This window comes from Phyllobates terribilis, unplaced genomic scaffold (assembly GCF_046119375.1).
Source record: "Phyllobates terribilis strain yellow unplaced genomic scaffold, ASM4611937v1 Scaffold_1__5_contigs__length_1240528914, whole genome shotgun sequence".
Taxonomy (NCBI): Eukaryota; Metazoa; Chordata; class Amphibia; order Anura; family Dendrobatidae; genus Phyllobates; species Phyllobates terribilis.
Window position 1 is genome coordinate 897,317,533 of NW_027362761.1, and position 25,184 is coordinate 897,342,716.

The following is a 25,184-nucleotide window of genomic DNA, read 5'->3' on the forward strand; positions in this document are numbered from 1 at the left end:
TCCAAGTGTGGGATCAGTTGTCTCCAGGCACTCAGCATGGTGGGAGGAAGGAGGATCAGGGTGAGGAATATGCGGTCCAGACTCATGGCTACTGAGACTTGACCATGTGGAAGACAGGGTGGTGGTGGTAGTGGCAGTGTGACTGGAAACATTATCTGCTATCCAACCAACAACATTGGTCTGGGTTCAATAGTGGTGTGCTGCGGTCACCTAGCAATTGGAACAGGAAGGTCGGGCGACAATATGTGGGTGTTTGTTGTGGAATACTTTCAGCTTGCCCACAGCCTCGGCCTCTGCATCCACCATCACCATCACGTCCACTTCCCCGTCCCTTGCCATGCGCCTTGCCCATTTTAAATGGAGATTAACCACGTTCACTATAAATGCCCGGATTTGAACCGCAGTTATATGTGATATGTCTGACGGACACCCACGGTTTTAAATTGCGGCCCTGTAGTTTACTATTCTTCACAGCGATCAAGTGTGAATAGCTTCACTGATACACTGATTCAAAACTCTAAATGGAGGACAATATTTTCCACATTCACTACAAATGCCTGGATTTGAACAGCAGTTATATTTTATACGTCTGACGGACACCCATGGTTTTAAATAACGGCCCTGTAATTTGCTATTCTTAACAGCGATCACATGTGAATAGCTTTACTGACACACTGATGCAAAACTCTAAATGGAGGACAATATTTTCCACGTTCACTACAAATGGCTGGATTTGTAGCACAGTTATATGTGATACATCTGATGGACACCCACGGTTGTAAATAGCAGCCCTGTAGCTTACTATTCTTCACAGTGATCACGTGTGAATAGCTTCACTGACACACTAATGCAAAACTCTAAATGGAGGACAATATTTTCCACGTTCACTACAAATTTGTGGATTTTTATCGCTGTAATATGGGATCACGTCTGATGATGGAAAAAATCTGGCTGTATTCTGCAGTGCTAACAAGCAAATGGAGCATTAAAATGATGTCCTCTGGATTGCTTTTTAAGCAAATAATCAGGATTAAGATAAAAAATTAGCCCTGGCCCCTGATATCTGGTGCTATGTCTACAGATATCTTTAACAGCAGGAGCAGACAGAACGTGTAATGGACCCTCTTGTGCTGTATACACTGCCACAAACCCTGCCTGCCTGCCTAACTCCTGCTATCACCACTGAATATATGCAGCTGGATTAGTCCTCAGAAGGACTGTTAGTTCTGATGAATATATAGATATGCTATGGAATACCTATACTAACTAATAAGCAAATCTCTCCCTGAATCAGCAGCAGCTCTCCCTATTCTGTCTGATTCCGGGTTAGACTGTGACGAGCATAGAGGCACCAGGTCTTATATAGACCCTGATAATGCTGTGCGGCCAGCCAATCACTCTAATGTCACAACCAACATAGCTACGGCATTACAGTGCATGGCAGACAATTCCTGCTTGATCATTGGCTCTCTAAATAGGGCCAAACATGCAGGGCAGGGACCCGAACTCCCGCCCGAGCAACCCGGAAATACTCACCGAGGGTCGAACATGTCGAGCACAGTGATGCTTGGCTGAGTATCGAATAGTGTAGAGCAGGCTCTCTCATCACTGCATCTCAGTTGTTTCATTTTAAATAAAAATAGTTTAGTTGCTTGGCCTAGTTTCTATGTTGAACATATAGTTTGTAACTGTAGATTTTATGTGAAGACCACTTCTGGCCAGACTTCTCTGAACAGTCAATAGATGTTACTGGGTCACACTGGTTGCTGCCTGCTGTGATCTGATAACACTACTACTCCAGTTTCAAGGGGAAGTAAGTATGATGTGTAGAGGTGAATGAATCTGAGTAGATTCGAATTTACCAAATTGCGCAAATTTTATTGGGAAATTTGAATTTGTTCTCACCTACTTGAATGCGCAGAGATGCCTTAGGCCTAGTCATGGCTGGGAGCCCTGGCCTAGAATGCGTATCCTTAGGTATTGGCAGAAAGAAGATGTGCAGAGGACCGTACAGGAAACATTAAGCAGTGGAAAAGTGTCTGGAAAGGTCAGCGGTGAAGTGTATAATATTTTTTTTGCTTTTTTTAACCTTTTGTTGGCCCTCCATGGTTCAACAAAATATTTGTTAGCTACTGTCCATTTTACAAAATTTCATATGCATCGAATTACAAAAATTACACATTTTGTAGGATATGTATTTTAGAAAAATTCAAGTAGAATTTAATTTCACTCAAATTAATTCATCCAAATCGAATGATACGTTTTTCATCTGCTGGTCCTCAGCATTGCCCATTTCTTGGTGTTTTCAATGCTAATAAATACAGGCAGATGCTTATCAATGGCTCAAAATTTATTCTGCAGCAGAACAATGGCTCCAAATTTGCAGCCAAAGTAATAAAGAACTATCTTCATTGTAAAGAAGAACAAGTAGTTCTGAAAGTCATGATTTGGCCCCCTCAGAGCCCTAATTTCAACATCATCGAGTCTGTCTGGGATTACATGAAATCAAATGATAAAACTGGAGAGACAAAAAGTGCAAATAGGGTCTTATCTGATAACCAAGTGGAGCAAAATATTATAGGTACGCTCACCTGATGGGGTTGTGACAATCATAACTCCTATAGAAGCATGTAAAGGCTGCAGCAGGACCACTAAGGAGATACGTTGCAATAAATGAGGAATACCGGGGTTCAGACACAGCGCTGCCCAAGGTTCCAAGGTACGATCACACATGAAGGTGAAGCATGAATGCGGTGTAGTGCCGGCGTCCCTGCCCTCTGCTAGGCAGGGACGCTGCTCCTCTCACCGCTCTGCTCCGTGCCCGGCTTCCTCCCCCCGCTCTGCTGTCAGCGCGCGCTCCGTCCCGGCGTCCTCCTCCTGCTCTGCTCTCAGCGCGCGCTCCTTCCCGGCCCCTGTGCTTAGGGCGCGCGCGCGCGCGCTCCCCTCCTCTTAAAGGGGCCGCGCGCGCCGCCCTAAAGAGTCCCCGGCCGATGGCCGGAGGACTTCATCATATATAAGGCACCTCCTCCAAAATGGAGGTGCCCGAGCAATGTTGTTTGCACCTGTGTCTCACCTGTGCTTCAGCCCTCAGGTCCCGTTGCCAGTTACCTGCCAGTTTCCTGCCAGTTTCCTGCTAGTTACCTGCCAGTACCTGCCAGTTACCTGCCTGATTCCTGCCTGAATACTTGTTACCTGTCTGAGAGTCTGAGGTCCGACGGTCTGCCTTGCTACTCCTGTCAGTCTGTCTAAAGGACCAGCCTGCCCGCTCACCTGGGAGCGCATATCAGCTACCTGCCTGCATGCCTGAGGTCCGACGGTCTGCCTTACTACTCCGGTCAGTCTGTCTATGGACCAGCTTGCCCGCTCACCTGGGAGCGCTTCTCCGTTATCTGCCTGCTTGCCAGCCCGGAGGCTCCGTTGTCACGTGCTGTGACCACCAGCTACTCCAGACTCTTGCCCGCTCACCTGGGAGCGCATCTCCGTTACCTGCCTGCTTGCCAGCCCGGAGGTCCCGTTGTCACGTGCGGTGACCATCAGCTATTCCAGAGACTCTTGCCCGCTCACCTGGGAGCGCTTCTCCGTTACCTACCTGCCTGCCAGCCCGGAGGTTCCGCCGTCACGTGCCGTGACCACCTGCTATTCCAGAGACTCTCGCTTGCTCACCTGGGAGCACACATCTACCACCTGCCTGCTAGCCTACCCGGAGGCTCTGCCATCACAGGTCGTACCTACCCCTTACCCAGAGACTGCCCTGATCACTTGCCGTAACTCCCTGTCCGTTCACCCAGAGACTGCCACCCGCTCCCTTACAAGGGCCGCCCCCTTGTATAGTAGCTCAGAGGTTCCGCCTCCCGGACCCGTTACAGTCCGCCTCCCGGACCCGTTACAGTTTGCTCGGGCCATGGAACCCGGTGGCACCCAAGCTCCCTCGCTCTCGGACCTCGGTCTTGAACTGTCCCGTCAGAGGTCCCAACAGGAGGCCATCCTGGGTCACCTGCGGAATGTTAATACTCGCCTGAACACTCTGTCTGATCCACCAACAACCTCCGCCAGTGCCATATCTTGCAATCCGGCGGCTCCGCTGCTCACTAATACTATGGTATCCTACCCCGGACCCCGGCTTTCTGCACCTCCTCGCTTCGGAGGCGACCCCGTCCAGGCTCGGGGCTTCTTGAATCAGTGCACCCTGCATTTTGAACTTTTGTCCTACCAGTTTAACTCCGACCGGGCCAAAATTGCCTTCATCATGTCCCATCTCACCGGGGAGGCCCTGGCCTGGCTGAATCCTCTATGGGAGAGAGGAGACCCCCTGGTGTCCAACTTGCCTGCTTTTCTCACGGCTTTCCGGAAAGTCTTCGACGAACCCGGACGGAAGACCTCATCTGCATCATCGTTGCTACGCCTCCGTCAGGGGAGTCTCACCGTGGGCCAATATGCCATACGGTTCCGTACCCTTGCCTCGGAGCTGGCCTGGGATAACGACGCTCTGGTTTCCGTCTTCTGGGAGGGTCTGTCCGGCCGTATTAAAGATGAACTTGCCGGTCGGGACATTCCTACCACTCTCGATGACTTAATAACTCTTGCCACCCGAATTGACCTACGGTTTCAGGAGCGTGCCAAAGAGGTCACCCGTGAGAGAAGGATTCCACGTTTAGCTCCTACTTTCCAGAAACCCGTCATTCCCTCCATCTCTCCCCAGGTACACTCTCCTGAGCCTATGCAGGTCGACCAGACCAAGATGGTCAAAACCCGTCAGGACTCACGCCGTGCCGAGGGGAGCTGCTTCTACTGTGGCAGTAAGGAGCACCGGATCCGTGCCTGCCCGGAGAGGTCGGGAAACGCCTGTGTCTAGGTTCGCTCAGAGAGGTCCACCTAGACAAGAATAAATCCTCTCCATCCCTGCTGTTGTCAGTTTCGATCATCTACGGGGAGAACCGTTATTTCGAACTAGCCCAACTTGACTCTGGAGCAGCCGGGAACCTTATTTCACAGTCCCTGGTTGAGAAATACCGCATCCCCACCAAACCTCTGGCTGTACCCTTGTCTGTCGCTGCCGTGGATGGGGGCCTCTTACCTCGCCCCATTCAACTCATCACCGAATCCATTACCCTGCAGGTGGGAATGCTGCATTCTGAAAGTATCTCCTTTCATGTTCTGCCTGGACTCTCTCATGCCCTCTTGCTAGGTCTGCCCTGGCTCCAGAGACATGCACCCGTGCTAGACTGGCAAACCGGAGAGGTCCTTCGCTGGGGACAAGACTGTCATAAAACCTGCCTGGTTCCCGTCCATCCCGTCCGTCCCTCTCCTACCCCAGCTAATCTACCTGGACTTCCGATTCCTTATTGGTCTTATGCAGATGTCTTTAATAAAAAGGAGGCAGAGACATTACCACCACATAGACCATACGACTGTCCCATCGATCTGCTACCCGGTACTACTCCTCCCCGTGGGCGTATCTATCCTTTATCCGCTGCTGAGACCCGGTCAATGTCCGAATATATTGAGGAGAATCTGGCCAGAGGATTCATCCGGAAATCTACCTCCCCGGCGGGAGCAGGCTTCTTTTTCGTCAAAAAGAAGGACGGCTCTCTCCGTCCCTGTATAGACTATAGAGGCCTAAACCTGATCACGGTGAAGAATAAGTACCCCCTTCCGCTCATTCCAGAATTATTTGATCGTCTGAGGGGGGCTAGGATCTTCACCAAACTGGACCTTCGTGGGGCGTACAACCTGGTTCGTATTCGTCAGGGGGATGAATGGAAGACGGCATTCAACACCCGGGACGGCCACTATGAATACCTGGTAATGCCCTTTGGTCTCTGTAACGCTCCTGCCGTCTTTCAAGAGTTGGTCAATGACATCTTCCGGGACCTTCTCTACTCCTGCGTAGTGGTGTACCTGGACGACATCTTGGTCTTCTCTCCGGATCTCCAGACTCACCGGAGGGACGTTCGTCAGGTCCTGCTCAGGCTAAGGCAGAACCATCTCTACGCTAAATTTGAGAAGTGCCTCTTTGAGCAGACCTCGCTTCCGTTTCTGGGCTACATTATCTCTCAGACCGGCCTTCAAATGGATCCTGAGAAACTGTCTGCCATCGAGAAATGGCCCCGACCGGAGGGGTTGAAGGCCATTCAGCGTTTCCTGGGCTTCGCCAACTACTACCGCCTCTTCATACCACACTTCTCTTCCCGGACGGCCCCAATTTCTGCGCTCACCCGTAAAGGTACTAATCCCAAAGAGTGGCCACCCGAAGCAGAGGAGGCCTTTCTTTCCCTTAAACAGGCCTTCTCTTCCGCCCCGGTGCTGCATCGCCCAGATGGCAACAAGCAGTTCTTCCTGGAAGTTGACGCCTCCTCCTCTGGAGCCGGAGCGGTACTTACTCAAAAATCATCTTCCGGGAGGATGGTAACTTGTGGCTTCTTCTCTAAACTCTTCTCCTCCTCTGAGCGCAACTATTCCATAGGAGACCGAGAGTTATTGGCCATCAAACTGGCATTGGAGGAGTGGTGTTACCTGCTCGAGGGGGCTCTTCACCCGGTAATAATTTACACTGACCACAAGAACTTGGCTTACCTCCAGCATGCCCAGAGACTTAACCCGCGCCAAGCCCGGTGGTCCTTGTTTTTTGCTCGTTTTGATTTTGTCCTTCATTTTCGCCCGGCTGACAAAAACGTCAAGGCGGATGCCTTGTCTCGATCCTTTCTGGAGTCTGATCTCGAGGAGGATCCGAAACATATCATCGATCCCGCCAGAGTAATGCAGGTGGCTCCCGTGAGTCTAAATCGTCTTCCTCCTGGTAAGACGTTCGTATCAGTACCTGATCGGGAGAAGATTCTACACTGGGGTCATTCGTCTAAACTAGCTGGCCACGCCGGTCAGAAAAAGACCCTCCAGCTTATTACCCGGCACTACTGGTGGCCTAACCTGCACAAGGATGTAATAGACTTTGTTTCTGCCTGTGTGTCCTGCGCCCGCAACAAAGTTCCGAGACACCTGCCGGCCGGCCGCCTCCTACCTCTGCCAGTACCTGCTGCCCCCTGGCAGCATATAGCGATGGACTTCATTACTGATCTGCCCGTCTCTGCCGATTGTACGGTCATTTGGGTGGTCGCTGACCGCTTCTCCAAGATGGCTCACTTCATTCCACTGCCAGGTCTTCCGTCTGCACCCGAGCTGGCTAAAGACTTTATCCGCCACATCTTCCGTCTTCATGGCCTGCCCCGTCACATCGTGTCGGATCGTGGGGTACAGTTCACTTCCCGTTTCTGGAGAGCCACTTGTAAATTGCTGGACGTCACCCTGGACTTCTCCTCCGCTTACCACCCACAGTCTAATGGTCAAGTGGAGCGGATCAATCAGAACCTGACCAGTTACCTTCGGCACTTCGTTAATGCCCACCATTCTGACTGGGTGGATCTCCTGCCATGGGCTGAATTCTCGTACAACAATCACGAGAGCGAGTCTTCCTCCAAATCCCCGTTTTTTGTAGTCTACGGTCAGCATCCTCGGATCCCGTTTCCCGTCTCCACCTCGGCGGACAATCCGGCTGCGGAATCTCTTGTTAACAAATTTTCCTCCATATGGGAGAGTACCCGGTCCGCACTCCTTCTGTCATCCGAGCGTATGAAAAGACACGCTGACAAAAAACGTCTGGACCCTCCTCAATTCCGCCCTGGGGATAAAGTCTGGCTCTCGTCCAAATATGTCCGGCTCAAGATCCCTTCCTATAAGTTAGGGCCTCGGTTCATCGGCCCACTGGAGGTCATCAGTCAGATCAACCCGGTGGCCTATAAATTGAAACTCCCGGCCAACTTACGGATCCCTAACTCCTTCCATGTGTCTCTCCTCAAACCTGTGGTACTTAACTCTTTTTCCAAGTCTACAGGTACGCCTCCTGCTCCGGTTTCTGCTGAGGACGAGTTTGAGGTAGAGAACATTCTTGCCACCAAAAGGGTAAGAGGAAAGACCTTTTTCCTGGTAGATTGGAAGGGGTTTGGTCCTGAGGAGAGAACGTGGGAGCCCCGGGAGAACATCCATGCCCCTCTCATCCTAGCTAAATTTCTGTCTGGCCTAAAAAAGGGGGGGCCTAAAGGGGGGGGTACTGTAGTGCCGGCGTCCCTGCCCTCTGCTAGGCAGGGACGCTGCTCCTCTCACCGCTCTGCTCCGTGCCCGGCTTCCTCCCCCCGCTCTGCTGTCAGCGCGCGCTCCGTCCCGGCGTCCTCCTCCTGCTCTGCTCTCAGCGCGCGCTCCTTCCCGGCCCCTGTGCTTAGGGCGCGCGCGCGCGCGCTCCCCTCCTCTTAAAGGGGCCGCGCGCGCCGCCCTAAAGAGTCCCCGGCCAATGGCCGGAGGACTTCATCATATATAAGGCACCTCCTCCAAAATGGAGGTGCCCGAGCAATGTTGTTTGCACCTGTGTCTCACCTGTGCTTCAGCCCTCAGGTCCCGTTGCCAGTTACCTGCCAGTTTCCTGCCAGTTTCCTGCTAGTTACCTGCCAGTACCTGCCAGTTACCTGCCTGATTCCTGCCTGAATACTTGTTACCTGTCTGCCAGTCTGAGGTCCGACGGTCTGCCTTACTACTCCTGTCAGTCTGTCTAAAGGACCAGCCTGCCCGCTCACCTGGGAGCGCATATCAGCTACCTGCCTGCTTGCCTGAGGTCCGACGGTCTGCCTTACTACTCCGGTCAGTCTGTCTATGGACCAGCTTGCCCGCTCACCTGGGAGCGCTTCTCCGTTATCTGCCTGCTTGCCAGCCCGGAGGCTCCGTTGTCACGTGCTGTGACCACCAGCTACTCCAGACTCTTGCCCGCTCACCTGGGAGCGCATCTCCGTTACCTGCCTGCTTGCCAGCCCGGAGGTCCCGTTGTCACGTGCGGTGACCATCAGCTATTCCAGAGACTCTTGCCCGCTCACCTGGGAACGCTTCTCCGTTAACTACCTGCCTGCCAGCCCGGAGGTTCCGCCGTCACGTGCCGTGACCACCTGCTATTCCAGAGACTCTCGCTTGCTCACCTGGGAGCACACATCTACCACCTGCCTGCTAGCCTACCCGGAGGCTCTGCCATCACAGGTCGTACCTACCCCTTACCCAGAGACTGCCCTGATCACTTGCCGTAACTCCCTGTCCGTTCACCCAGAGACTGCCACCCGCTCCCTTACAAGGGCCGCCCCCTTGTATAGTAGCTCAGAGGTTCCGCCTCCCGGACCCGTTACAGTCCGCCTCCCGGACCCGTTACATGCGGTTTATTATGTCAATGTGTTTTAAGGTTTTCAAACCTCTTCATCAGGACCAAACCACAATGATCAATCATTGTGGTTTGGTCCTGATGAAGAGGTTTGAAAACCTTGTAACATGTTGACATAATAAACTGCATTCATGTTTCACCTTTGTGTGTGTTCGCACCTTTGAACCTTGGGCAGCCTGGACTCTGAGATTACATGAAGGGACAGAAGGATTTTTGCAAGCCTACATTCACAGATCTGTGGTTAACTTTCCAAGATGTTTGGCTCAACCTCCCTGCGGAGTTCCTTCAAAAACAGTGTTGAAGCATACCTCTAAAGGATTGATGTTATTATACAGTTTTGATTACAAAGGATGACAACACCAAATATTGACTTCATTTAGATTTCTGTGTTCTTCATAGTATTTTAAAAGTAAACAATTAGCATTATTTTTTAACTCATTCTTTCTTCTGCAGCATTTTTTCACACTTGTCTAAGCTTTTACAGAGTACTCACCCTTTGAATTGTAATTATTACATATGGAGAAAATATTATCAGTAATGAAAATAGGCTATTTGTGAATCAAGTGATTGTCTCTAAAGTGATTTCCAAATAAAGTTGTCTCCTGCTTGACCAATGGAGCCTTGTTAAACTTATGGTCCACTATTATTGGACTGTTCGCTGTCATATACAGTACAGACCAAAAGTTTGGACACACATTCTCATTTAAAGATTTTTCTGTATTTTCATGACTATGAAAATTGTACATTCACACTGAAGGCATCAAAACTATGAATTAACACATGTGGAATTATATAGTTAACAAAGAAGTGTGAAACAACTGAAAATATGTCTTATATTCTAGGTTGTTCAAAGTAGCCACCTTTTGCTTTGATGACTGCTTTGCACACTCTTGGCATTCTCTTGATGAGATTCAAGAGGTAGTCACCGGAAATGGTTTTCACTTCACAGGTGTGCCCTGTCAGGTTTAATAAGTGGGATTTCTTGCCTTAAAAATGGGGTTGGGACCATCAGTTGTGTCGTGCAGAAGTCAGGTGGATACACAGCTGATAGTCCTACTGAATAGACTGTTAGCTGCTTTTTTCTTGCCATAATACAAATTCTAAGTAAAGAAAAACAAGTGGCCATCATTACTTTAAGAAATGAAGGTCAGTCTGTGCGAAAAATTGGGAAAACTTTGAAAGTGTCCCCAAGTGCAGTTGCAAAAACCATCAAGCGCTACAAAAAAACTGGCTCACATGAGGACCGCCCCAGGAAAGGAAGACCAAGAGTCACCTCTGCTTCTGGGGATAAGTTTATCCGAGTCACCAGTTTCAGAAATCGCAGGTTAACAGCAGCTCAGATTAGAGACCAGGTCAGTGCCACACAGAGTTCTAGAAACAGACACATCTCTTCAACAACTGTTAAGAGGAGACTTTGTGCAGCAGGCCTTCATGGTAAAATAGCTGCTTGGAAACCACTGCTAAGGACAGGCGACAAGCAGAAAAGACTTGTTTGGACTAAAGAACACAAGGAATGGACATTAGACCAGTGGAAATCTGTGCTTTGGTCTGATGAGTCAAATGCTGAGATCTTTGGTTCCAACCACCGTGTCTTTGTGCGACGCAGAAAAGGTGAACAGATGGACTCTACATGCCTGGTTCCCACGTGAAGCATGGAAGAGGAGGTGTGATGGTGTGGGGGTGCTTTGCTGGTGAGACTGTTGGGGATTTATTAAAAATTGAAGGCATACTGAACCAGCATGGCTACCACAGCATCTTGCAGGGGCATGCTTTTCCATCCGGTTTGCGTTTAGTTGGACCATCATTTATTTTTCAACAGGACAATGACCCCAAACACACCTCCAGGCTGTGTAAGGGCTATTTGACCAAGAAGGAGAGTGATGGGGTGCTACGCCAGATGACCTTGCCTCCACAGTCACCAGACCTGAACCCAATCGAGATGGTTTGGGGTAAGCTGGACCGCAGAGTGAAGGCAAAAGGGCCAACAAGTGGTAAGCATCTCTGGGAAATCCTTCATGATAGCTGGAAGACCATTTCCGGTGACTACCTCTTGAAGCTCATCAAGAGAATGCCAAGAGTGTGCAAATCAGTCGTCAAAGCAAAAGGTGGCTACTTTGAAGAACCTAGAATATAAGACATATTTTCAGTTATTTCACACTTTTTGTTAAGTATATAATTCCACATGTGTTAAGTCATAGTTTTGATGCCTTCAGTGTGAATGTACAATTTTCAAAGTCATGAAAATACAGAAAAATCTTTAAATGAGAAGGTGTGTCCAAACTTTTGGTCTGTACTGTATATGTCTATAAGTACTCTACTATTGTATAGTGGACATTTGCACCTTTAATACTTGAAATTGCTATTACTTTGCAGTTTGTAATAGTATGCACATTTATATAGTTTAGTACTCTTAAATTGAAGCAACTACTGTATGTGGGTAGGAAGTTAGATCATTAGATACAACCTACATGTATTAGTTTAGCCATATATATTCCTGTAATATGCCACATTTAGCTTCATATTTGACTTCACTAAAAGTTGGTTTCCACCTTTCTTCGAGATTTAAGCATGCATCGAATAGCCTTACCAAGGCTCATATGGATTGGATTGTCTGCTAGAAACATCTGAAATTTTAGAAATCATAGTAAATACATTCAATATGTTACCTTTTAAAAAAGACATTAGTTATTTTGGAACCCTGAAAATTATACCAGAATTCAAAATGCACTCTGTTTAATGATTGGTAATGGCGCTTAATGTATTTGAATTGATCTAGTCCATCCCACAGCATCCAATTTCTCCCACAATTACATGTAACAAGAATGCTTCACATCATTCCCATCCGAAGATTGATTTAGATTTAAAGAGATCTAAAAAGTTTTAAGGAGAGCAATTTCAGATAAGAAACAACATAAAAATGTCAAACTTCTCTCAACTTTTCTTGAGTTTTGCCAAAGAAATATTGCATTAACAAAGACTGCCCAGAAAATATTGTTCATCAGTAGCCTGACCACAGACAGATGTGCAGGCATGCTCAAAGCCACCAATGAAATTAGATTAGATTAAAAGACTGCCAAATATCCAGATGCTGCTATAGAAAAAAGTATATTTTATATCTTGGCATGCAGATCTAGTGACTGCTATCCAAAAGCAGACAAAAAAATGTGGTGTGAAATGAATGAATGATTACTTTTCCCTCAAGCAAACACATTTCATTCAAAGATTCATACAAGTATTCAGTGAAAATATAGGGTAAAAGAAAATGCAAGAAAGAAAAATATGCACCATAGAATGGAAGGTAAAAGATACATGGTAATACATGAATGAATGTAAATATAACATGTATACAGTTTTAAAGAAATTGCATTTATGGTTGAAACTATATCTAAATACTGTTTTCGACACAATTGCCTGCCCTATAGCTCGTTTTTTTTTCACTCAATTCTGCTGTTGTGCTTGTGTGGTATCAACTTGGCTTGTCTACCCTATTGTTACATAGTTACATAGGTTGAAAAAAGAACTAGGTCTATCAAGTTCACCCTTCCTCCATCAATTGCAAAATTTTGTCACTCTGGCTGCGTGCCCACTATGTGTTTTTCAAGCGTTTTTGCAGCGGAATTTCCACAGCGAAAATGCTTAAAAAACGCTTGGCAATACGTGCCCCATGGTCCCCAATGATAATCCGCATGTGCTGTGCACATGCTGCGGAAATTTCCGCTGCGGATTATCATTGCGGAAAAATACACAGCATGTCCATTAATTTTGTGGACATGCAGCGTTATTGCCGCCATTGACTTGCATTGAATCGCTTAATATCCGCATGATTACATGTGCACATGCGGATATTAAGCGATTCAATGTGCGGATGGTACCGGGTCTGGAGAAGAGGAGACTCTCCTGCAGACCCAGGTACCATGGTACCTGTTAAAAAAAGAATTGAAAATAAAAAATAAAGATTATACTTACCTTCCGATGGCCCCCGGTCTCCTCAGCGATGCGTCCGGTGTGTTGGGTGACTCGCGATGGTCTAAAAGGACCTTCTATGACGTCATTTAGTCATGTGACAGGTCACGTGACCACTGATGTCGGCGGTCGCGTAACCTGTCACATGACTAAATGACGTCATGAAAGGTCCTTTCACACCACCGTAAGTAGTACAAGAGGCCGGACGCAGCGGAGAAAAGACCAGGGGGCCACTGGAAGGTAAGTATAATCTTTATTTTTTATTTTTTACCATTCTTATTCTTTTTTTTTAACTATTACTTGGTCACACTATATAAATCCATGCCGGTTGCATGGATTTATATAGTGTGACCAAGTTGTCAAGCACTTTTCCAAGTGATGCTAAAATCGCTTGGAAAAGCGCTTGATAACCCGCATGCAGAAATGCATGTGTAGCACCCTGAGGATTCGGCTGCTACAGGGGTATTGCACCTCAACCCAGAGGTGTGATATTCCACTCCCGGGTAAGGATGGAGTGTGGAACTGAGCTCAGTTAGCTGCATGCACTACACACATCCCATTTCCGAGGAACAGACCGATGGTACTCCCACTAGAGAAATGTGCAGGTACAACAGAGTCTGTTCCTGGCTGGAGTGGGAGGGGGGTGGAACATCCCAGTAGTGTAGGGGCAGATAGGGGGAGCAGTCTGGGTAAAGCTAGGAGCTCATTGGGTGCTGGTCACCTGAGCTCACACATAGAGGGAGTATATAAGGTGGGCACCATCTTAGGACAGGGTCTTTTGCAGAGTGAGGTCAGTCTGTCAGTCTTTTGTCAGAGCAGAGCAGAGGAAGAGAGCAGAGGAGAAGAGCAGCTCCAAGGCCCAGAGAGAGAGAGGAGAAAGAAAGACCCAGAGGGGGAGAAAGAAGGAACTCCAAGAGCCCAAATTAGACCAGAGGGTGAAGAGTTGGCAACAGGGTACCGGATCCCAAGCTGGCAGAGGCTACAGCACACCTTAGCCAGGAACCGGAGGTCGTGGGCAGGATCTGCCACGATCACCCACTAAATCCACCCGGAAGGCAGACCAGGAATAGGGTCAGGGAACCCAGAGACAAGGGTTTACCACCAAGAGGCCCGAGGGAGCCGGACATAGGTGGATCCCTGGTGGGGAAGGCCAGAGAAGAGGACAGGACAGAAAGGGAGCTCAGGACCACGCTCCAGAATCACCTGGGGGTTGGCCGAGTCCAGGACCTGGTGGACGCAGCACGGCTCGGGTGGTCACTTAAGGCCGGAGTGACCAGAACAACTGCAGTAAGTAAACAAACCCTGAACTGCACAGCCCGACTCTGAGTCTCATTTCCATCCCCGCTGCACCACCACAACCCCCATCCTCTGCAACTGACCCCCTGAGGCTATACCCCTCCCGTTGGGGGTTATACTACCTGAGCTGCACAAACACCATCAGCCTCAGCGGACCCTGCTGCAGCGGCGGCCGTAGTGACCGCAATTCAACGGGTGGCGTAGTCGACACAAAAGAACATCTAGTAACATCATAAGGACTGCCACACACTGAGCTTGACACCCTGGGCACGGACCGGGTCACAGCCACTCGGAGACTACAACCCCCATCTGATCCGGCTCCGGGTATCCCCAACAACACTGGCCCAGGGGGCGCGTCACATGCAAAAACGCTTGACAAAAGCTTCTTCCTGGCGGGAAAAACGCATGTAAAATCCGCATGCGTTTTTCCTGCCAGAGAGATGCGTAAAAAATATGCAGCATTTCTGCATCGTGGGCACTTAGTCTAATTTAACTATAACCCACAATGTTATGTGTACTGAGGAAATCATCCAGCCCTTTTTTAAAAGCAGTTATAGTGTCTGCTATTACTACCTCTTGTGGTCGGCATTCCACAGTCCGACTGCTCTAACTGTAAAGATCCTTTCCTATTTAGCAGCCGGAATCGCCTGTCTTCCACACATAATGAGTGCCCCCTGGTCCTTCATATGGTCTTAGAAAGGAATAAGCCATGTGCAAGTCCTTTATACTGACCACACATATATTTATACATGTAAATGAGATCTCTTCTGAGCTGTTTTTTTTCTAAGCTTTCTAAGCTAAGATAAACAAGCCCAACTTTTTCAACCTCTCATCATATGAGAGGCCTTCCATCCCTTGTAATAATCTAGTTGCCCGCCTTTGAACTGACTATAACTTCTTAATATCCTTTTTAAAATGTGGAGCCCAAAACTGGATCCTATATTCTATTTTTGCTGCCTTTTTAATTTGTTGCAGCATGTTATCCTCTACCTTTTCAGTTATATTAGGAGGCTTGTAACAAACTTCAATTAGCATCTTTCCATTAATGACACCCCCATGTACATTTATCCATACAGACTCTAGATTGTCTTTCCTATCCTTTCTAAATGCAGTGTAAGCCTTTACGTTTGTCACCCAGTTATGGTTTTCGTCCAGCCAGGTTTCCGTAATGCCCACCACATCGTATTCTGTGACCGACATAAGAGTTTCCAGTTCATTCATTTTGTTTGCGAGACTTCTTGCATTGGCCAGCAGGGATTTAACACTATTAGCACATTTGTCACTCCTTTTCAGCTCCCTACTTTCTAGAATTCTAAGACAAATACTATTGTGAAGTCTAAAAGTTTATGTGGGTGTCTTAAGAAAATACCATGGCTCCCCAAGCTTTTATACTTGTTGTATACTGGGTGAATTCTATAAATGAACAAAATATTCTACAAATAATAAAAAAAAGTTTCAAAACATCGTAACATAACTAGTGATGAGCGAGCGCTAAAATGCTCCGGTACTTGTTGCTCTGGTCGAGCAAATTGGAATGCTCGAGTGCTCGGTCCAAGTAACAAGCCCAATGTAAGTCTATGGGAAACAGGAGGATTTTTCTGGCGGTGGCCCCCCCTGGCGGTCTGCAGAGGGCCTAAAAATTGCGGAAATCGATGGGAACAGTGCTTAAATGACATGGGAACAGCATGGGGAAGACCCTTGGAAGCATTTCTGACTCCCAGGTCAATGCTGTCAACAATGTTGTCAGAGGTACTACGCCACTTTTATGGACTCACAATAAAACATACAAAAACTAAACCAAAATAGATTTCCCTGGGAAATATGTTAAGGAACATCCTTTCCAGGATAATGACTTGTATATAAGGCAAAATAAATAACCAAAAACAAAAATGTTCCTCCACACCTTGGGCTATGTTCACACATAGCATTTTTGATGCGTTTTTGCATTTTTGCATTGCTTTCAACCGTGACAAATGCATTCACTGGGAAATGTAATTTTAACATTTTACAACCTTATCTGGCCATGTGGTGTGTGAAACATCATCAGACAAATCCTGTTTCATTTATGAAAGAGGGATTGTGAAAGTCACAAACACTATTTTTACAGCCTTACTATTCTTAAAGGGCCAGCAGTCGGCTATGCTTTGTTGTTTCCATGATTAAAGAGTGGGTCTCCTATACTATTATTGCGCATGCAGTGACTGCAAGGACTGTCAAAAATTTGAACGCTCCCCAATACCCCTTTGAAGAGACATAGAGGAGGGTCTCAGTAAAAAAAATGTTCCCATTATAAAATAGTGGGTCTTCTATAGTCCACTAACAATTTAAACACACATAGAGCTGGGCCTCAGTAACGACATGTTCCCATTAGAAAGAATCGGTTCTGCTATACAGTTATAGGATATGCAGTGAGTACAACGGCTGCCAAAATTTGGGAAAAAACCCAATACCAATTTAAAGAAACATAGAGGTGGTCCTCAGTGACGACATGTTCCCATTAGAAACGAGAGGGTCTGCTATACTGTTATAGGGTATGCAGTGAGTCCAACGGTTGCCAAAATTTAGGAAAAACCCCACTAACAATTTAAAGACATGTAGAGCTGGGCCACAGTAACAACATGTTCTCATTAGAGAGGAGAGGGTCTGCTATCCATTTATAGGGTATGCAGTGAGTCCAATGGCTGCCAAAATTTAGGAAAAACCCCACTAAAATTTAGGAAAACTGTAGTAACAATTTAAAGACACATGGAGATGGGCCACAGAAACGACATGTTCCCATTAGAAAGGAGAGTGTCTGCTATATAGTTATAGGGTATGCAGTGAGTACAAGGGCTGCCAAAATGTAGGAAAAACCCCACTAACAATTTAAAGACACATGGAGATGGGCTACAGTAATGAGTATGACATGTTCCCATTAAAAAAAAGTGGGTCTCCCATACTGTTTGCCTACGGAATCAATGCAACTGCTGCCCAAAATGTGGAAGAACTCCAGTGTCCCTTGCAAGAGATGTAGAGGTCGAAGGGCCTCCTGAAAACAATGTTCCCATTATTAGGAAGTGGGACTCCCGTACTGTTTGCCTATGCAGTGAATGCAACGGCTGCCAAAAATTTGGAGGAACTTCAGTGTCCCTTGCAAGAGATGTAGAGGTCGGAGGGCCTCCTGAAAACAATGTTCCCGTTATTAGGAAGTAGGTCTCCCATACTGTTTGCCTATGCAGTGAATGCAATGGCTGCCAAAAATTTGGAGGAACTCCAGTGCCCCTTGCAAGAGATGTAGAGGTCGGAGGGCCTCCTGAAAACAATGTTCCCGTTATTAGGAAGTGGGTCTCCCATAATGTTTGCCTATGCAGGGAATGCAACGGCTGCCAAAAATTTGGAGGAACTCCAATGTCCCTTGCAAGAGACGTAGATATGGTGATATGGTAGATATGGTGGTGATATAGAGGAGGATGTGGAGGATGAGGAGAAAGAGTAGGACAAGAGCAAATAGACAAAATCAGGAAGTGTATACCCGTGTCTGGGTGTGAAGACAGAGGTGCATGGGAATAGAGTTAGACTTTCTAAAAAAACCCACTGTATTTGAATTTATGTTATGCTGCTATCATTCGGTGGTGTTGAGAAGTCTGGCCCAATCCAGCCCTTGTTCATTTTTATTAGAGTCAGCCTGTCAGCATTTTCAGTTGACAGGTGGATGCGCCTATCGGTTATAATTCCACGGGCGGCACAAAAAACCCGCTCTGACCAAATGCTAGCGGCAGGGCAGGCCAGGAACTCCAAGGCGTAGAGAGTCAGTTCATGCCACGTGTCCAGCTTGGATACCAAATAATTATAAGCCACAGAGGAATCACGGAGGACGTTAGTAAGGTCGGCAAGTTACTCCCTCACCATCTTCCAAAACTTTTCCCTCCGTGGGAGAGTACACCGAGCCTCAGGGCCTGTGCGATGGGAGGTTCTGAGAAAACTGTCCCAGAACTTTAACAGTGTTCCCCTGCCTCTGCTGAATTGCATTTGTGTCTCTCTTGCCTATACTCCTTGGTTTTCCAACGAACTGTTACCTCTGCCGCAAGCGTTTTCAGATGGGAATTTATTTAATAATTCCGTAACAAGCGCTTTCTCGTACTGCACCATTTTATTAGGCCTGTCCTGCAAGGGAATAAGAGAAAGAAAGTTCTCCTTGTAGCGTGGTCTAGAAGTGTCACCAACCAGTAATGACTGTCACCCAAAATTTGGACAACACGAGGGTTACGGGAGAGGTAGCGCAACATAAACTCAGCCATGTGTGCCAGACTGCTAACAGGTAAGACTTCCATGTCCTCATCAAGAGGATGACTGACCATGCTCTCCTCTTCATCCTCCTCCTCCCTGTCCTCAGGCCATCCACGCTAAACAGACGGTATGACAGTTGTGCAGGTAGTACCGTCTATAACGCAGGAAACTAGCTCCTGTTCTTTCTCCTCCTCCTTCTCTTCCTCATTGTCACTCAATCCACATTGGGATGAGATGAGGCTGGGCTGTAGCGTTCCTTGCTCCATCTCATCGTGCTCTGCCTGCAATGCATCCTCTTTAATTGCGAGCAGCAAGCATTTCAGAATACAGAGAAGCAGGATAGTGATGCTAATCGTGGTGGAGTCCTCAAAGTTTTGGAGGATGGTAAATATGTCTGACATCCATGTCCACTCCTGAGGTCTTATGTTTAGAGTCTGAACTGAATACCGACGGCATTGTTGATGCTGGTAGTCAACATCTGCCCTCTTCTGCTCACAAATCCTTCCCAACATCTGCAATGTAGAGTTCCAACGGGTGGGGACATCACAGATCAGTCGATGAGATGGAAGCTGCAAACGCTGCTGAAGCAAGGAAAGGGCGGCGGAAGCTGTAGCTGACTTTTCTAAAATGTGAAAAGAAAAAAAGAAAGGGCGCATGTGGAAAAAGAAAAAGGGAAAGGGCGCATGTGTAGACACACAGGTCTGTTTGTATAAATTAAAATTAAAAGTGCCAGTGCACTCACCTATAATGGTTGTGTAGCTGACTTTCTAAAATGGGAACACAGGCGGAGTACTTTGACAAGCAGATCCGGCAGATCTGGGTAGGTTTTGAGAAACCGCTGAACCACGAGGTTAAGCACATTGGCCAGGCATGGTATGTGTCTGAGCTCGCCTCGCCTCAGAGCCGCCACCAGGTTCTGGCCATTGTCACGCATGACCATGCCTGGCTGTAGGGTCAGTGGTGTGAGCCACAGATCTGCCTTCTCTGTCAGAGCTGTCCACAGCTCTTCAGCATTATGCGGTTTGTCACCTAAGCATATTAGCTTCAGCACAGCCTGTTGCCGCTTGGCTGAGGCAGTGCTGCAGTGCTACCAGCTTGCGACTGATGTGGTCATTTCGGAGATGGAAGCTGAAGAGGAGGAGGAGAAGGAGGCACAGGAGCTGTAGAATGTGGGGGCAACTCTGATTGACCCAGGGCCCACAATCCTCGGTGTCAGGAGGACGTATTCCAACTGGGTCCCGGCTTCCACTATATTAACCCAGTGTGCCATCAGCGAGATGTACTGTCCCTGCCCACAAACACTTGTCCACGTGTCCGTGGTTAGGTGGACTTTCCCAGTAACTGCGTTGTTGAGGGCATGGCTAATGTTGTGGGACACATGCTTGTGTAATGCGGGGACATCACACCAGGAGAAATAGTGGCGGCTGGGGACTGAGTACCGAGGGATGGCCACCATCAGGTTGCGGAATGCTTCCATTTCCACGAGCCTAAAAGGCAACATTTCGAGCGCAAGCATTCTCGAATTGTGTGAGTTTAGTAGAGTGGCATGTGGGGCATTGGCTGCGGATTTTCTCTTGCGCTCCAAGGACGGGGGTAGGGACAATTGAATGCTGAACTGGGACAAAGATGCGGACGTGCTTGCTGATGGTGCTAGTTGAGAGTTTGCAACGACACGTGCAGGGCAGGAGGCATGTTGGCATGCACCATGGACAGGGGATTGGTGCGCACGCACAACATCGAAAGAAGCAGTGGTGTCACCCGCAGACACTCTTTCTGTACCCTGGGGTTCGGCCCAGTTAGTCGGGTGCTTTGCTGCCTTGTGCCTGATCATGCTGGTGGTGGTCAGGCTGCTCGTTTTGCTACCCCAGTTGATGCTGGCATTGCAGGTGGTGGAAATGGCCTTTTTGAGGTTTTCTGCAGAATCTTTAAAAAACAACCAGACTCGGAAAGACCTAACAGTTGTACTGGCAACTTCTTTCGTTCTGGCGTTACGAGGAACGTTTTCCCGCCTTGTGTCTGCGGCCACCACACTGCTTCTTCCTGCCTGTTGTGGTGCTATGCCTCCCTCCTCCTGTGTGCTGCTGTCCTCACTCTGTATGTCCCCCTGCCAGGTTGAGTCAGTTACTATATAATCCACCACGTCGTCTTCCACTTCCACACACTGATCCTCCTCCAGACTTTGCAATCATGTCTCATCATCATCATCCACCTTTTGCGGCAGTAATTGCACTTTCCCACCGTTGCCATCGTGTGACGGTGACTGCTCCAATATTTGGGAATCACTACACACGTTCTCCTCTTGAAGCTGACCGGGCGAGAGGCCTGAATCTACAAATGGAAAAGTGAACAGCTCTTCTCAGTGTCCAAGTGTGTGATCAGTTGTCTCCGGTCACTCGGCATGGTGGGAGGAAGGAGGATCAGGGTGAGGAATATGCAGTCCAGACTCACAGGGACTGAGACTTGACCATGTGGAAGACAGGGTGGTGGTGGTCGCAAAGTGACAGGAACCATTATCTTATATCCAACCAACAACCTTTTAACATTGTTCAACTGCGGTTGCCTTGTAATTGGGACAGGAAGGTCAAGCAACAAGATGTGGGTGTTTGTTGTAGCACAATTTCAGCTTGCCACGTCCTCGGCCTCGGCCTCTGCATGCACCATCACGTCCACTTCCTCATCCCTTGCCATGCACCTTGCCAATTTTAAATGGAGGACAATATTTTTCACATTCACAACAAATGGTTGATTTTAGAACGCAGTTATATGTGATACGTCTGACAGAGAACCAGACCTGTCTGAAGCTCGAAAGCTCATCAAGAGAATGCCAAGAGTGTGCAAAGCAGTCATCAAAGCAAAAGGTGGCTACTTTGAAGAACCTAGAATATAAGACATATTGTCAGTTGTTTCACACTTTTTTGTTAAGTATATAATTCCACATGTGTTAATTCATAGTTTTGATGCCTTCAGTGTGAATGTACAATTTTCAAAGTCATGTAAATACAGAAAAATCTTTAAATGAGAAGGTGTGTCCAAACTTTTGGTCTGTACTATATATATATATATAGTGGAATACCTATACTAACTATAATCAAGTAAATCTCTCCCTGACTCAGCAGCACTTCTCCCTACTCTGCCTGTTTCTGGGGTAGACTGTGACGAGTATAGCGGCACCAGGTCTTATATACACCTGATGGCGCTGTGCGGCCAGCCAATCACTGTAATGCCACAACCAACATGGTTACGGCATTACAGTGCATAGCAGGCAATCCCTGCATGTTCATTGGCTCTCTAAAGAGCGCCAAACATGGAGGGAGGAGACCCGAGTTCCCACCAGAGCAACCCGGAACTACTCGCCGAGCGCTGAGCTTGTCGAGCACTGTGATGCTCGGGTGAGTACCGAGCAGTGGCGAGCACTTTCGCTCATCACTAGTGTTGAGCGATACCTTCCAATATCAGGAAATATCGGATCGGATTGGATCGGGACGATACCCAAAAAGTATCGGATATCGCCGATTCCGATACCGGAAACCAATGCAAGTCAATGGGACACAAATATCGGAATGAAAATAAACTCTTTCTTTCCTTGTAGGTTAATTCTACATGAAGGAAAACAACTAACAATAATGTAGAATGTATTGGGGGAGGTGGTTGCCCAAATCGATGAGAACAGTGCTCACAGTGAAACATGAAAAGCCGGCAATTCAGCAGCGGCATACACCGGTACCCGACAATTTAGAACAGAAAGAATAGAGCTTCACACATAGATTAGATAGATAGAAACATGTCAGTCACATATATATGAAGCACAGTGACAGTGTTGCATACTGTGCTTGTCATTTAGTGTAAAGGATTTATTAAAAAAAATATTAGTGTTTTCATACACCGTCTCTTTAAAAAAGCCGGCCGGCAATTCAGCAGCGGTACCCGACAATTTATAACAGAAAGATAGAGCATCACACATAGATTAGATAGATAGAAACATGTCAGTCACATATATAAGAAGTACAGTGATAGTGTTACTTACTGTACTTGTCATTTAGTGTAAAGGATTTATTTAAAAAAATATTAGTGTTTTCATGCACCGTCTCTTTAAAAAAGCCGGCCGGCAATTCAGCTACGGTACCCGACAATTTATAACAGAAAGAATAGAGCATCACACATAGATTAGATAGATAGAAACATGTCAGTCACATATATAATAAGTACAGTGATAGTGTTGGTTACTGTACTTGTCATTTAGTGTTAAAATAAAGGATTTATTTAAAAAAAAATTGGCGTGGGGTTCCCCTTAATTTTAGTCTCTAGCGGAGGTTAAGCAGACAGCTGGGGCAGACGTTTGAAGCCTGGGAAGAGGGTAATACCCACGGAGCTTCCCAGGCTACTAATATCAGCCCCCAGCTGAATACCTAGTCTTTACTAGCTATTAAAATGGGGGACCCCCCCAAAAAATGACGTGGGGTCCCCCCTATTTTAATAGCTAGCAAAGGCTAGGCAGACAGCTGGGAGCTGATATTAATAGCCAAGGAAGGGTGCCATGAATATTGGCCCCCTCCCAGGCTAGAAACACCAGCCGTCAGCCGCCCCAGAAATGGCACATCCATTCCTGGATTCTGTACCAGGCTGGCATACAAAAATATGGCAAAGCCCACGTCAAAATTTTTGGGAAAAATTAATTAAAAAATAAATAATAAGTTAGGGACTGCATCTTTATTAACCCCTCAAGTGTCATTTAGTGTTAAAATAAAGGATTTATTAAAAAAAAAATTGGTGTGGGATCCCCCATAATTTTAGTCTCTAGCGGAGGTTAAGCAGACAGCTGGGGCAGATGTTTGAAGCCTCGGAAGGGGGTAATACCCACGGAGCTTCCCAGGCTACTAATATCAGCCCCCAGCTGAATACCTAGCCTTCACTAGCTATTAAAATGGGAGACCCCCCCCCAAAAAAAATGACGTGGGGTCCCCCCTATTTTAATAGCTAGCAAAGGCTAGGCAGACAGCTGGGGGCTGATATTAATAGCCCAGGAAGGGTGCCATGAATATTGGCCCCCTCCCATGCTAGAAACACCAGCCGTCAGCAACCCCAGAAATGGCGCATCCATAGGATTTTATTTATTCTGGCACTTAGCCTCGCTCTTCCACGCTGCCCTGGTGCGGTGGTAGGGGGTAATAGGGCTGGGGTTCATGTCAGCGCCAGCTGCCATGAAGCCCAGGTTAGTAATGATGGGCGTCTATAAGACACCCCCATTACTAACCTACAAAGTGTTAAAAAGAAAAAACACACACTACACCCAGAAAAAAATAATTTATTTGAAATAAAACACACCATTTTATTTAATTCTTAGTTTACTAAAAAAAAAATAGTTACCTGTCCACGTTCCTGCGCTGATCTCCCATGCACAGCTGTCACATCTGGAGATGGTGACAGCTGTCATGGCTGCTGTAAGCTCACACTGCCGGGAACAAGTCCGCTCCCGGCAGCGTGAGCCCCTGAATGAGGTCACCGGAGTGCATTCAGTCAGCGCAGCTCCGGAGACCTCCTTTACGGCCCTGCTGTACCGTGGGAATTTCTCACGGTACAGCAGGGCCGTAAAGGAGCTAACCGGAGCAGCGCTGCCTGAACTCCGGCGAACCCGCTTATGCAATGACGGGGCTGCTTTACGGCCCCGTCATTCTAGCGGCGGCAGCGGTTCAGAGCGGTCACATTCTATGTGGCTGCTCTAAACTGGAGATCATCGTGGGACACTCGTGGACTACTACGGAGGGGTAAGGATAAGGTTGTGGTTTATTATTTTATATTTTATTACAGGAGATCGATGGCTTCGGGGAATTAGGTGTCTAGGTGAGTATAGGTGTATTTTTTTATTTTTTACTTTATTTTAGGTGGCGATCGGCGGGGACAGGTAATGTATAAACTAATTTATTTTAGGTAACCACTGGCCACCAATGAAATGTATTTAAAATTTATTGGAGACACAGTAGGGCAATTTAAATAGCAGGATCAGGCTGATGGGAACTACTGCTCCCATCGAGCTGATCCTGCTGGCACGAGTGGACGAGGGACAGACATAGGCCGATGGGAGTAGTAGTGTCACATCGGCCTATGTCTGCCTGCACGCACACACCAATCATGACGGGCTGATGGTCTGCGAGGTGTGGCTGACCTGTGCGGCCGTGGGAAAGTTCATGTGAGTTCATGCAATGCAGTCAAGCATGAACTCACATGAACCCTCTGAGGGCACCGCGGCGACTTCAAATGAACAGCTGATCGGCATCAGCTGATACCTCAGCTGTTCATTTGAAATAACCGGCGGGAAAGCGCAGCACAGAACGGGAAAGCCGGCGGTGAAGTCTTTTCACTGCCGGCTTCCCCGCCCGGGTCCTTCGCTCCCCGCTCCTTGGTGCTGTATTCCCCGCCC